Here is a 14,652-nt window from a genome sequence, read left to right as displayed (position 1 = left end):
TGGGAGTTCTCAATCAGTGTCAAACCCTTCTCGAGTATGTGTGAATATAGAAATGTTGAGAAGAATGGATTAGGTCATTTCTCTTCTTTTATGAAAGATGTATTTGTGGGCCTGAGTTTGGGTGACGTTGACTGAGGTTCCTTCCCGCTAAGCCTTATTGGTTGTGATTCTCAACTTAGTCTTTTATTCATGGTTTAGCTTTTAGTGAAAATTGATAATTTCTGTACTGGTCAATTCTAGTATAAGAGCCACTTATAAAATGCTTGTCTTATTTAACGCAACATGCTAGGCGTTCAGGACCACCTTCAGAGGGATTAACTACTGTCTCTTTTAGGAAGAGATGGAAAATTAGTGAATGCAAGTCAGACTTCTTAATGTGATTCATCTCAGAAAGAGTTGAGTTGTAACAAAAGGGTAAAAATACAGTGTTATATGTGCTCTGAGGAGGAAGCAGTTTATTTTTCCTTGTAATCAGATGAGGCCTTCTAGAGATAGGACATTTGAATTAGTCTTTAGAAGAGAAGCCAGATTTGAATAGATGAAGCTAGAAGAAAAATGCAAAGTTCTAGAAGTGTGAAAGTCCATGACATGATCCAGGAAAGGAGATGAGTCTGTTTTGGGTAGAGCATTAGCTGTGTGTGAATAGAAAATGGCAGATAAGTTTTGAAGTATGGGACAGTTTCAGTTTATTAGTGGCCTTGAATACTATGCTAAGAAATTTGACCTTTGTTTCAGAAATACCCCAGAAAGCTAGTAAAAGCTTTTGGACTGACAGGATATGCCATGATTATAACTACACTGCAGAAAGGTAACTGTTAGGATGTGAAAGCTGACTTGAGGCAGAGAGAAAGCGAGTGGTGACAGCAGACTCACTGGGGGCTATTATAACAAGCCAAGTGTAGATGACGTGACTTAGGCAGTGGCAGTAGAATTGAAAGTGTAGTCGAGCCATTCTAAATCTAGGATTGCATGTGGTAGGAGACACAAATAACTGAAGTTTCTACTTCAGATGATTGGTCAATGGAGAAATCATGAGCTGAGATAAGGAAATTTAGGAGAAGGTTTGAAGGAGAAAACAATGAATGCTTCAATTGACATTTTTAATGAACTTTGATTATATACACCATTTCTTCTTTTGAAGACAAGTTTGTAACAGCTATTTGTTCTAGATGCCGTTATTAGAATTATACCCTATTTTGCTTTTTATTTAGGATCTTGACACTTCCTAACTCCTCAGAGGAGGAGGAGAAAGAAAAGCTATATTTTCTTTTTATCACTTCTGAACACATTTCTGTTTTACTGTAATCTCAAGGTATTTCTGAAGAGTATCTTGAGACTTCCTCAAGATAAACCCTTTGACCTAAAATCCCTTTCTTCAGGCCATACTCTTAAGGATGAGGCAATATGAAATCCTTACTAATACTTACAGGATTCTCAGTTTAGACAGAACTGACCTTTATTAGGCTAAAATTGGAACCAAAATGGATGCTTGGATCACATATCTCCTGCTAGTTACGAAGCTGCCAGATTCCAATCCAGTGGGTGGAAATGGACACTAGCCACCGAGGAAGTGATGGCCACACATGGGCATCTACCACCTCTCCTGTTTTCTCTCCTCAAGGAGGAAGGAAACCGTGGGCTTTTCTAGGCATTTTTATTGTTCTTTTAACATGGGGGAACTGAGGAGTCTTGGCCTTCAGAGGTTGGATAGAGAACCTAAGGCTGAAGGGATTTCCAGAGAGCAGATGGTTCCCATCTTCAAACTGTCGTTACTTTCTTTCTACACCCCCTTTCCTGTGCTGTACAATGCATTCCATCTCCAGAACTCTAGTGCACAGTGTTAGAAAGTCTTAGCAGAGAGCCTGGAGTTTAAAGACAATGCAAGGCTACAAGGTAGAGACATCAAAATGGAAGAAAAGACTATACCATTGTGCTTTCTTCCTGCAAATGAAATGTAACTTATATAAATACTCAAACTCTTGCCTGATTTTTTTTCTTTATTATATTTTCATACCACATACCCAGTGATGACTGGTCCTCTTTAAAGGTAGTGAAAAGAGTTACCAAAATTCCAAATATTTATGTTTCATCTGATAAAGCTGTTCTGCAGTTCTCAGTGTGGCTTGCAGTTTGTTGTTGTTTGGTCCCTTAGTCCTGTCCGATCTGCAGCACACAAGGCTTCCCTGTCCTTCACTGTTTCCCAGAGTTTGCTCAAACTCCTGTTCATTGGGTTGGTGGTACCTTCCAACCATCTCATCCTCTGTTGTCCCCTTCTCCTACTGCCTTCAATCTTTCCCAGCATCAGGGTCTTTTTCCAGTGACTCAGTTCTTCCCATCAGGTGGCCAAAGTATTGGAGCTTCAGCCTCAGTCCTTCCAATGAATACTCAGGGTTGATTTTCTTTATGATTGACTGGTTTGATCTCCTTGCTGTTCGAGGGACTCTCAAGAGTCTTGTCCAGCACCGCAGTTCAAAAGGATCAATTCTTCAACACTCAAGCCTTTTTTGTTGTCCAGCTCTCACATCTGTACATGACTACTGGAAAAACCATAGCTTTGACTATAAGGACCTTTATTGGCAAAGCAATATCTCTGCTTTTTAATGCACTTTATAAGTTTATCGTAGCTGTTCTTCCAAGGAGCAAGCATCTTTTAATTTCATGGCTTCAGTCACCATCCGTGGTGATTTTAGAGCCTAAGAAAGTAAATCCTGTCACTGTTTCCACTGTTTCCCTATTTGCCATGAATAGATGCCACGATGCCATGATCTTCATTTTTTGAATGTTAAGTTTTAAGCCAGTTTTTTCACTCTCCTCTTTTAGCTTCATCAAGAGGCTCTTTAGTTCTTCTGTGCTTTCTGCCATCTGCATATCTGAGGTTATTGATAATTTCTACTGGCAATATTGATTCCAGCTTGTGCTTCATCCAGCTTGGCATTTTGCATGATGTACTTTGCATATAAATTAAATAAGCAGGGTGACAATATACAGCCTTGACGTACCCCATTCCCAATTTTGAACCAGTCTGTTGTACCATGTCCTGTTCTAACTGTTGCTTCTTGACCTGCATACAGGTTTTGCAGGAGGAATCCCCCAAATCAAATATTTAAAAATCTCAGACAGCAAATTCAGCTCTGATTCTCTGGAAGACAGTATAAAATGGGTGGATCTAACTAGATTGTGAACTTAAAGCACCATGTGCTTTATATAAGCATTAACAATTTACTCAGGGCATTTTGGGTCCCATTTTCGCCCCCCCACCCAAGTTGTGGCACAAAATTGCTTCTCCAGGTTTTGATCCCTTTGATTATTTCATAAAGAATGGATAAGATAAAATAACTCTTCAAAAAGGACATAAATATGATCTGTTCCTGTGATTGTAGCTGAAAAGGCTTCTGCCTGCAGTGCCTGCAATGTGGGAGACCTGGGTTCAATCCCTGGGTCAGGAAGAGCCCCTGGAGAAGGAAATGGCAACCCACTCCAGTATTCTTGTCTGGAGAATCCCACAGACAGAGGAGTCTGGTGGGGTACAATCCATGGGGTCACAAAGAGTCCGACACGACTGAGTGACTAACACTACTGTACACCTTGTACATTGATGGATGCTCTGTGGGACAAAACGAAGAAACAGGGCCTATAGGAGATTACTGCAACCATTTCTGAATGAGGGAGGAGAGGGCTGGAGTTGGAAGAGCGAGAACCACTCACCGTAATCTCTTTGCTGGGCTTTAATCCCCTGAAGCCCAAGCAGAAGGGAAAAGCTCAGAAGAAAAGAACATTGTCAACCACCCTCCCATTTTAGAGATGGAGATAGCAGGGATGGGAAGGGATAGAAATGGGGTGGCAGACTGTTTTATTTGCAGTAGCCTGGCTTTGATTCTCTACAGTAGTGAGTTTGAGGGCAGCAATGCAAAGGGTGGCATGTTATTTTTTATTTTTTGATGTTAGCTTATAAGCAACTTTAACAGTAAAACCCTCCTCTTTTCTTTTTAACTCTCCATGGTATCCCCTCTACAGGGAGCAGGTAAGTGCTGGGGTCCAGCTTTCTAAGAGGCTGATATTCTCCAGACATTTCCATAGACACTAGTAAGCTGAGAGCCGAATCCTCTGTCAGACACATTTTCCTGGTCAAATCATGCCTGTCGCACCTAACTGATACTGATAGTCCTGGGAGCCAGTTGTGATGCTAGCCTGTATTGAACCCCTGGATGTGAACAAACTTTCTTAAAGGGCAGTTTGGGCTAAAACTTGACCTTTCGTAGCTTTGGAAGGTGGGCAGGGGAGCAGAGGGTTGCTGAGGGAAGAGCGATTTCCCGGTTATTGCTACAGGGAGTCTGTTTACTTGCCTTCAAGGGTCACAGCCATTTGAGTGGGCTCTGCTCTTGGGTTTGGTTTCAGAGGACCGGGTCCTGTGGAATTTTGCTCCTGGTTGGCCCTCCCCTTACTCTATTAGGCATGGGACTTTTTATCCCTCAGTATGATTCAAGCCTTCCCCAGGAACACTGCAGCTTGCTTGCAAGAACAGCAATTGGAAAGGCTGTTTTAAGTGGAGTTTACTGTTGTTGTATAAACCTTCATTTAAAATCGACTATAAAATGTTTCTGAACCTGCCAAACACACATTAAAATATTTTGCTCCATTTATGCCTATGTGTAACATTTGGTTTCTAAAGAGCTTTAATCAAGTAATCTTCAAGTAGGAAGTTATTCATCTTTATTGCCAGTCGGTTCTCAGTGGTGGTCGTGGCAGCAATCTTTTTATTGCTTCTGTGTTTAGTTGTTCTTTGACATGATAGAAGTCAGCTGCAGTTCAATGAGCTCACTATTTGTGCAACTTAATTGCTTGCTTCCTTCAATACATACTCAATTTTTCCTTTTATGAGCGGGGCTGTTGGAAAAATTAAGCTTAAGGATATAGCCATCCACTGTTAATTAACCTCCTTCCCAAACACATTAGTAAAATAGGTCAAATAACTGCTGAGCGCTGAGTGTGCTGTTCCCAAGGTCCTCCTCGGCTGAGAAGTGAATCCTGTATTAAGTGAACAAATGTTGGAGCTTTGAGCATTTTCTGGAAATAGTGATGACATACGAATAACGCTTTGTAACACAGCATTCCCTGTTGCACCATCTCCTCGAAGTTGAAGATATTGTTTGACTTTGTCTAGCTCTACTGTGGATTTAACTTGTTTTGTGTTGTATCAACATTAAGAGAAATAAATGGTGGCAGCGGCTGCTCCTGCTGGTGTTCCTCCTTTTGTGCTTTCTAGGTTATTGCTTGATTTTAAAGGGACATCTTAAGTTCACTTTCCCTTCAGATAGTGACAGCCACTCTTATTTTGACTCACAATTCCTAGCGTAATCTGAATATTATGAAGATGTATAAATGTTTGTGATGAGTTAAAAAATATTCTCAATGAAGTAACCAATCTATCAAAATAGCTTTATATAGAGTTTTTGTAATTCCTCTCCATGTCAGTTATATTCAGATGGAAAAATCACTGTAATTGCAGTGGTGAAGGGCTGATTGGAGCTTTGCCAACTTAACAGTAAGTATTTTGAAGTTTATAGACTTAAAAAGAGAAAAAATAAAATGTGACAGTTCCTGAATTTGGTAGAAGGCTATATCTACCTATCTGTCTATCTCAGGGATCAGTTTATACTTTTAGAAAGAGGAAAGCAAATACAAACAAAATTAAAATGGGAGGATATGCCAGTTAGAGCTCAAGGCTGAAGATCACATTGTGATCGTTACCCTTTCTGTAATTTCCATGTGTAGCCTTTTAATTGGGAAGGAGTGGGGGAAAAGAAAGAAACCTAACCAACTCCCCAAATAAGTCCTAAACTGATAAATGCAGATATTTCTTTTTTTTTAAATTATTGCTCAGTTGCAATCTAAATCTTACAAGTGTTTTTTTTTTTTATTTAAGTAGAGAATCTGTGTTTCTAAAATGATATGCTCTGATAAAAATCATTGTCAAATAATGGTTGGTTCAGTACTTGTCCAAGTGCCTCCTGACTTTGGTGTATTTTCTGTTTTGCACTTATAGTCAGTGAGAAACTTCTTGCAAGCATCTTTTATTCAGTGTCACTTCAGAATATCAATCACATGAACTGATGTTGAAGTGGTAACCTAGGTGTCTTAGTTTGCCTACCAGCTAGAGGGATAGTGACCTTTTGCTAGTCTAGACTCCAAGGGGCTTGTTAGGAAGCTTCATTAGCTAATGCTTGTCAGGAGCCTTGAAGCAAAAATGTTTTCCTGTGTGCTACTTTGTCCTACAATAAAATTTGCAAGAATGACTTCATTCATATTCATTAGTTGTGGGTTGTAAAGGTTATCCTCTCTTATCTTTTGCCTGGTTGAGGCCTGAGATGCAGATGGCATCTTGTTGATAGGTGGAAAATAGTTGAACCATCTGAAAGGCTGAGTATGGGAGGAGGGGCCTTGCATTCACACAGGCCTGTAGATGCTTTAGGGACTGTCATTTGTGTACTGGCTCCCAGATTCCAGGTTAAGGTGGGCGGGGCTGTAACTCTGGTGGAGAAGGAACTGCTAGGAATCAAAGTCAAGGGATTGAGTTAAAGTTTTATTCTTGTTTAACCAGTTACGATTGCAAATTTCATATCTTTTAAAAGTAGAAGGTACTTGTTTAAGGAAGGGAAAAAATAGAAATCCTGGATTGGTGGGTAAAAGAAAATAAAGAATTTGGGGAAAGGTTTAATCATTTAGCCTTGTTAATCATTTTTTCTTCTTTCTTTCTTCCTTTCACTTTCCATTCCATTCTCCTTCCTCCCTTCCTTATTTCCTTTTTAAAAACATATTCTCACGTAGAGCCCTCTTTCCTTGCCTGCATGAAGCAAATTGCAAATATTCCATTTAACTTTTAAAAATAATTGTCTTTTAAATAGCCATACTTTTGTCTCAGGCAAATGTATTGGGTCATATTAACCCTCCATTAATAGGTATCTTGCTCATCTCATTGATTCTTTTATTATTACTTAAGTGTATGTTCCTATGACTTTTCTAGCAGTCTTTGATCGACTTTAATTAAGTAAATCCAGAAAGAAGAGCTGGGAGTCATGGAGATACTTCCATAACCAGCAGGTGGCACTGTGGATACTACAGTAGCCAAGAAAGGATTTAGGAGGCAAAGATGAAAGGGGGAAAACTGGGATAATGAGATAACTTAAGCTTGTCTGCAGATCTTTGGGAGGTTAACAGGGCATCTCAGAAAGCTACAAACCGGTTTCTAAATGTAAGAAGGTTGCCATGGATCAGCCTTATAAGATTATTTTCTCTCATTTTGGAAGTCTTCTTTCCAACTTTATCAATTGATACCTGTTTAAGTTACATATATGTTTGTATACATGAAATATATGTGTTTGTATACATGAAATACAAGCATATATGTTTGTGTACATGAAATATTCCCAGATGGCTCAGTGGTAAAGAATCTGTCTGCCAATGCAGGAGACGCAGGAGGTGTGGGTTTGATCCCTGGGTCGGGAAGATCCCCTGGAGGAGGAAATGGCAACCCACTCCAGAATTCTTGCCTGGAGAATCCCATGGACAAAGGAGCCTGGTGGGCTACAGTCCATAGCGTTGCAAAGAGTTGGACATGATTGAAGCAACTAAGTACAGCACAGCACACATATGTACACACATATATGTTATTGCCCAGAGTTGGAAAAACAAAAACAAATCTGAAAACTTTTCAGAAATTTTAGAAATCAGCATTTACTCGTATCCTAGGATTGCAGAGTGTAAAATGGAACTCAAACCTAGTGTGCTTATAATATAGAACTATATTTCATGTTCATAGAATATTATTCACTAGGGAAACAGGTTAATTTGATTTATTTAGTTATATTAAAGAGACTGAGGAGGGCATTTTCCTGACCTTCATCAACCTCTGTATTCTCAGTTGTCTGTAACTCACTTTTCTTTAAAAGATAATTTGGAAAAGACTTCTGTAAATCAGTTTTTAGAGGATACTTTGTTGTATGTGGGTTAATTTTTGCTTCTTTAGAAGCTTATGTAGTGCTGTGTTTAGGTGATGAAGTTGAATAAAGAAATAGCAACAATTCTTTACTTCCAAATAAATCCTTCCTGAGATAGCAGGGATTCTCCGTACTTCTGGGGCTCTCTTGTGAGGGTAGGTGCTTGGTCTCTTTTTTCCTGAATCAAAAGGGAACTCCTTTTGTAGCTTAGACCAGGGACAAATGGAGGGCCTGGGAGGAAATGGAATTTCTCTCAATGAATATTTGCTAAGCTGAAGCCTCTTGGGAACTCTAGCCTTTTTATCAAAAATGTATACTTCGCTCCTGATAAGTTTCTGCTCTCTGGGACAGATATTTGAAATACTCTTTCTCTCTGACCCCAGGGCCAGAAAGCATGGATATCCCAATGGTGGTAGAGCCCATCTGCTAAGGGGAAAACGGAGGGGGTTGTGAATATGTGGATGCTGGTCCAGAAATCCCTGTTGGGTGGATCATCACATCCTATGTGAAGACGAGGAACCAGGGGTGGAGGTGGCAAGAGGAACAGTGAAGCTGGGTTTAGGACAGGGTGGCAGAGATCAGTATCCAAGAGTGGTAGGATAAGCTCTTAGGGGCCAGTTTCGGTGGTTCTGAACTCTTGTAGAGGTCCAGGATCTTCCGTCTCCCCAGGTTCCCCAGTTCAGCAGGAGCTGAGGCAGGCAGCTGGCTTGGTTGCTGAGGGAGGGTGTCGTGAGTGGTCTTTCCACGTGACTGGAAAGTCTGACCCATTGAGGGGACCTGGGACTGGAAACCGGTTTACTGTATATTCAGAAACAGGGGTATTTCTGATTCACCAGGGCAAGCTTCTTTCTTATTTCTTGGAACAGATTGCTCTCTTCTGAGCCTGGAGCCTGGGCAGTGCTTGAGCGGCAATGAGGAGCATAAGTTTCCTGTCACTTCCTCTTTGGCAGGTTGTGTCTGCAGACACTGGCTCCCATACCCCATAATTACTTTTTCACATTTTTTAATATAGTAACACATGGTTGGGCTTGTGGTGGGGGAACCGAGTGATGCCTCCGGGCCATGAACACTATAAATAACTTCAGGGATCGTTTTATATGGTTAGGGAAGGAAGCAGCTTCTTTCTTAAGAAATAACTCCAAGCAAAGAAACAGGGTTTAGGAATAAATAACTTTTATTTTCAGGAGCCCTTTTGCCTTTTTCCTCTATAGATCATAAATATTATTAGTATTAATTTTTTTCTAACCATCTGTTATACCACTTTTTAGAGTGATTATTGAAGCCATCTTGTCATTTAGAGAAAAGTACACATGTTTTGTTTATGAATGTGAAATGAAGCTATCAGGCCCATTATCCAGGGTTAGCTTCTGACTGTGAACTCCTTAACAGCCAGCCATCTGCAGGTGTATGTGTTGATTGAAGACCCGTATTGTTGGATGGGACTGCAATAAGCCATCTAAAATCATTCCTTATGACCCTGACAGAAGTTTTAAACCATCCAAGACAGCTCAAACTTAGAACTTCCTGGGAATAGATATTTACATTTGTTGTAGAGTTTAGTATTTACCATTCTGCATTGATAGGAATGCTTCCTTTCATCTAACCTTCCAATGTATTTTAAATTTTTTGCTTCTTATTTATTGACAAGAGGTTGACAATGGCTGATTGTCAAAATTTTTTAAATACATTGGAAGGTTAGATGGAACCTTCATCTAACTCCAAGAGGTAACATGAGAGAAGGCTCATTTTATCTCTTGGAGCCTGTATAAGTATTGCATAGTCAGTTTGGGATCAGGGACACAAATTGCAGTGAGAGGCAAGTCTGCGGGACTGGGCAAGGGACAGTGGGACCGTTCCCAGAGAACAAGAAGGAGGAGAACCAGACTCCATAGTGCTTGATTGTTCTGGGTCAGTATTTCTGAACTCACAGGGCACCTGGCAGTATGCTCCAGGTTTCCAGTCTGACAAGCAAAGATGGAAGTTCCTCTCTGTTGCAAAAAGAAACTTCATTGTACTTCTCTCCTGAAGATGTGTCTTATAGACATCAGAGAGCTTAACCTGCAGGGCCCATGGCTGACGTGTACACCTAGTACTGTGATGTTTGTGTGTGTGATGAGTCACAAAGTGACTGTGGTTAGATTGTCATCAACCATAAATGATGCCATTTGATAATTTTATTTTAGAGGCTTCTCTAGTGCTGAGACCCTGATAGAGCATATGTTTTGATGTGGTGTGCTGACAGCCACCATATCTATCAGAAGGAACTTTGATGGACTAAATAGCAGAATGCTTTTCTCTGTTGACGTAGCAGCACATACAAAAAAAAGCTTGTATTGTTTCCTGGGCCCTATGCCCTGAATCCCTGCACAAGGTCCTATGGGATTAAGTAGCCTGGCACCAGAACTGCAAGTTCTTTTTCACCATACATACCCTAACACAAACAATCCCTGTTATAAAGACGTCCCTTTACAAACATATTTTCAGAAAATACTTGTACCTGTTCTCTGCCATGCTGCATTTTTTGAGATGATTACATGCTTATGTTAGGGAATGGCATGTTGCCAAAAGTAGAGTCTGCCTGCTGGAGTTTCAATAGTGCTCATTATGAAGGAGAAGAAGTTTCTATTCCTACCCCTGGAAGGAAAAAGCCACTCACAGATAAAGTGTATGATATGATTACCGTTGCTTTAGATAACCACAAGTATTACTTCCGACATGATAAGGGATTGTTTTCTGTCTCGATCGTACAGAGCTTGGCTCAGCCTTTTTAAAAAGTGGAGGCATTTTTGAAGGCCACTTGATCAGTTTGGAAGCTGTGGAAGCGTGAGGTTGCCATGCAGATAAAAATCAACACTGGTTTCAGCTACCACAGGGTTGGGGGAGCTTAGGAGGTTTGGAAATGGGAGCAGGAAGGCCTTAGTGATTCTGGAAGAGTGACTTAGAGGCCTCGGGAGCAAACATTGTGCAGATCAGGATCTGTTAGATGGTTCCTTTCATTGTACTATTAATAACATGATTCAGATTAAATTCATCGAGTGAGCTGAAATGCCAAACTTCTCAGAAAGGTGTATTAATGAGGCAGATTTACTTTTAAATAGTCAAGCAGAAGTGTTAGCTCTCAATACCTGATGTGGTGGATGGGTTATTAACATGGAAGTTATATGACTGATGAGATTTTAATAAATTAAGTTGCAGCAAGGGTACACTCCTGACACATGGGGTGCTATGTAATCACAAGTATTGTTTTCATCTTTCATTAGCCTTTGGTGGGAAGACTAGACTAGAAGATAAAACTTTTAAGCTGAGGGACATTGTAAAAATCAAAAAGTAAGAAATGGTAGTTACTCCTTTCTGCTTTGGCAAGTAGCTAATGGATGGATTGTTGACTACAATTCAGAGGGGGAAAATCAGAGTAAAATCTGAAGATTTAAATTAAGTCCGAAGGCTGGGATAATGTTTGTATGTACACATGTAAGCATGTATATATGTGTGTGTGCAGTCAAGAAGAAAAACTCCAGTTTGAATATTTAGTAATTTCCAAGAAGCATCCAGATGTATAGAACAGGCTCCTCAAATGGAATGGAATGGGTATTTTGATTCATTTTGTATAAGAAAAAAGTTTAAGTAGAAGCACATATATTTACAGAGTATATTTGTACAGTCTAAGAAAAAAGAACAAGGCATTTAATTTCTCCAGCAAATCCACTTCTATTCCTGTGGTTGCTGATACTATACCCTGTGGAACTATTTTTATGGTCTCCTGGTACTATCCTTGGTAGACAAGGTGGAAAAGTAGGGGGATTTTGACTATATGAACACTTTTTCTGGCTCAGCCTTACTACTCAGGATGACACTCAAGATGTTAGTTTTCGAAGAGGAGAAAACTGTGTTTTGAATGGTAGTGGGGAAAAGCTGTGCATCCCCCTTAACTTGGTATCTTCAGTTTTCTGTCCTTTTTGAGAGATGCAATTAAGTTTGGGAACTTCTGTCTTCGATAAGTAGGGATGTGATTATCTCACTTTTGGCAAAGTGCTTGAGGATTATCCAGATGGAAATGCTATTTAAGGGCCAGGTTTTAGAGGGGTTAGCTTTTTTTTTTTTTTTTTTTTAAATGAGATGGCACTTTTTTTTTTTTTTCAACTATTGATGCAATTTATACCAGGGCATTGTGTGTATGCTCAGTCATGTCCGATTCTTTGCAACCCCATGGACTGCTGCCCGCCAGGCTCTTCTGTCCATGGGATTTCCCAGGCAAGAATACTGGAGTGAGTTGTCATTTCCTCTTCCAGGGGATCTTCTTGACCCAGGGATTGAACCCATGTCTCCTGTGTCTCCTGGATTGACAGGCACTTTCTCTACCACTGAGCCACCTGGGAAGCCCAGGGGAGTTAGCCTTTTAAAAAGGAAAATATCTGCAAATGAGCTTTAGTTGTGTTCCTCTTACAGTCTTTCATATAGGAATTGCTAGTCATGAAAATATAGGCCAGAGGTTTCTAGGTATGCCCCATAGCTTCTTGGACAGTTGGGTAGCAGAGCTTCCAGCCAAGGGGTTGACCAAAAAAGCCACTATATACCTTTTTTCATTGTTAGCTCTCTCTGTGGTGTCCAGAACTGACGTCTGTATTCCTAGGTTTGTGTTGGAGTTAGGGCTCCCCCAGAACCCTAGCTTCTTGTCTCATGCCAAGTTTATTGAGAGTTTTTGTACTGGGGAGACCCTGTGATTATAGGGAATTAGGAATTTGAGAAGACCCTTGGCTGTGTGGCTACTTACATGCTGCTATGAACTGGGTATAACCTCCATGGAGTTAGTCTTACTAGTCAGTTCTCAGGTTCTCTGTAAGTTGTATTTCATCTGTCTGTTTTTAAAATGGGCTCTTGCTGGACATCATTCTTGTCACTTTCCATTCTGTCTTTAAACTTCAGCTCCTAGAGTTTTCCCAGCTAGAGACAGGGACTCCCTCCCTTTCTTGGGAGGGGTTCAAGAGCTCACCCAACTCCAGGGTTAAGGCAGATTTGCTGTTGTTGCCGTTGCTGCTTTCTTTTCAAAGCACCGCAGGTCACATGATGACTTCCAGGCCCAGATGGGGAGATGATGTGGATAAAAGTATTTAGCAAGAGATCAAAAACTGGGCTGCACTTCTAAATGGCTTCCCTTTTAGAAAAAGCACATTAGCCTCTCACCCAGATGCGGTTGTGGGTAACTATCAATACGGCACACAGGTGGCATGGTTATCTGGCCATTATTCCCTGATGCCTTGGTGAGTGCTGCCAGCCCTTCAGAAATAGGAAATGACTAATGATGTGGTGGAAATTATGAACCAGGATTAATAAAACTTGAAAAGGAACAGTCTTCAGTTTTTGATCCCCCTTAGAGGAAGTTAAGTCTGAGCCCTAGATTCTTTTCCCTGAGGTGTTCTTCTGATTTCTTCTGATTACTTGGCTGTAGTGGGAGTGTAGGCTGGGGCTGGGAACAGTGAACCAGATGGTGCAGGAAGCAGAGCATTGCTCCCCATCCCTGAAGATACAGACGCATGTATGGCTCTGCAGTCCATCTGTGAAGAGTTCAGTTAAAGGAGCCACAGGCACAGAATAGAGATCTAATTTTTAAAGATTGAAGTTTTGTGCTTGCTCATGAAGAAAGTTCTGGAAAAATTTCATTCACTACCTGAGTGATTTCTATACTTTGTCATTAAAGATAGTTGTGGGAGTCTGACAGGGTTTCAGGGATTTGACATTTTTCTTTTTAGTTTGGAAATCAGAATGCCTTTTCCTTATGATCCATGGTCAGGCATTTTTCAGCAGTACTCAAGGCCTGTTTTCTATCCCTCTTCCTTCCCCTCACATCCTCAGTTTTCTCTGTTCCATGTGGGAAAATGCTAAGTAGGCAAAGGGAGAAGGGTACATTTTTTGTTTTCTAGATGATGTAGGTTAGGCCAGTGTGAGGTATAGTGAAAAGGAAGCCAAACTGCGGATAAGGAGACCTCAGCTCTAAGTCCCTTTTTGGTTGCGTCACCTCTGGGAAGTCCCTTCAAGCTCTCTGAGCCTAAAGGTGTCACTTTTATGATTATAAAAGTGTCTTAGCCAGATATCTGCTAAGGTCTCCTGCTGCTCTCATTAAAACACATCTGTGTGTGCTGTTCTGCTGTGAACCAGTCTCAGTTACCTTGTCTGAAAACACTGTGGTCTTCCCAAGTGCCTACCCTCTCAGTGTCCCATGAAGAGCATCATGGGCAGGGCTACACATGGGGCTGAAATACTACCATTTGCTGCAACAGAGTGCTAACACTTGGGTGATTCTTGTAGTTGTAAGTCTTAATGTTGCTGCAGATCAGCTAGTTAAGAAAAATCCCAGAAAGTATTTCTAGGACCTCTAGAGTCAAAGTAGTTGTTGAATTTGTTCATTGAGGCCAACTGGACCACAAAAGAATCAAGCTAAACTGACCACCTAAAGTTTTTGGTGAATTGAAGCATCCCTAAATCTCAAGCTACATCAGAGTTGCCAGGATGTCTCTTGTGGCTTAGCAGGATATTGGGGGTATGTGGTGTTAGAGGACCAGGTTTTGAAGGAACTTGTTTTCTGAAGGCCCTCAAGGGCATGTGAGTGAGAAACTGTGTGTGTCTTATGTGCTTGTGTGTTCCTGACAATAAGAGAGAGAAT

Source organism: Bos indicus x Bos taurus, chromosome 10 (assembly GCF_003369695.1).
Source record: "Bos indicus x Bos taurus breed Angus x Brahman F1 hybrid chromosome 10, Bos_hybrid_MaternalHap_v2.0, whole genome shotgun sequence".
NCBI lineage: Eukaryota > Metazoa > Chordata > Mammalia > Artiodactyla > Bovidae > Bos > Bos indicus x Bos taurus.
This window is presented reverse-complemented; position numbering follows the sequence as displayed.